General features: G+C 70.3%; 1 long non-coding RNA gene across 1 annotated transcript; it reads right to left on the minus strand.

Annotated features, from left to right (window-relative positions):
- On the minus strand, nt 1–539 carry LOC113980451. Its single transcript, XR_003538139.1, has 3 exons — nt 448–539; nt 246–365; nt 1–23 (listed from the first exon to the last, which is right to left on the minus strand). It is a non-coding gene; the product is annotated as an uncharacterized LOC113980451 (long non-coding RNA).

The following is a 539-nucleotide window of genomic DNA, read 5'->3' on the forward strand; positions in this document are numbered from 1 at the left end:
AGGGGCTGGCACTCCTCATGGACCTGGGCACAGAGGGAGCAGGGGGGCCACAGGGACAGCGATGGGGACAGCAGGGGGACCATGGGGACAGGGATAGGGACACCACAGGGATGGGGACAGCACAGGGGCACCACAGGGATGGGAACAGGGATAGGGGCACCACAGGGATGGGGACACCATGGGGACAGCACGGGGAAGGGGGTCAGGGTGGCTGGGGGGGGACTGGGGCCCCCGGGCCCCCCCACCTTGCGGTGGCACCACACGCAGTGCAGCCCCGTCAGGCTCTGGAAGCTCCGGATCTTCTTCTGGCACTCCCTGCACTTGGCACCATCACAGCCGCCCCTCACCCACACGTGGGCCTGGACCTGCAGGGGACCCCCCCCGGGTCACCCCTGGGGTCACCCCCTGGCAGCCCAGCCGGACGGACGGACGGACGGACGGACTCACCTCGGCCTCCCTGCGGTTCTTGGCGTAGGTGCTGATGCAGTTGTGGGGGGCGCGGCGGGCGCAGCGCTCGTGCACCGTGAACCGGCACACTG

The sequence above is a fragment of the Neopelma chrysocephalum genome, unplaced genomic scaffold (assembly GCF_003984885.1).
Source record: "Neopelma chrysocephalum unplaced genomic scaffold, ASM398488v2 Primary Assembly neopelma1_94222, whole genome shotgun sequence".
Taxonomy (NCBI): domain Eukaryota; kingdom Metazoa; phylum Chordata; class Aves; order Passeriformes; family Pipridae; genus Neopelma; species Neopelma chrysocephalum.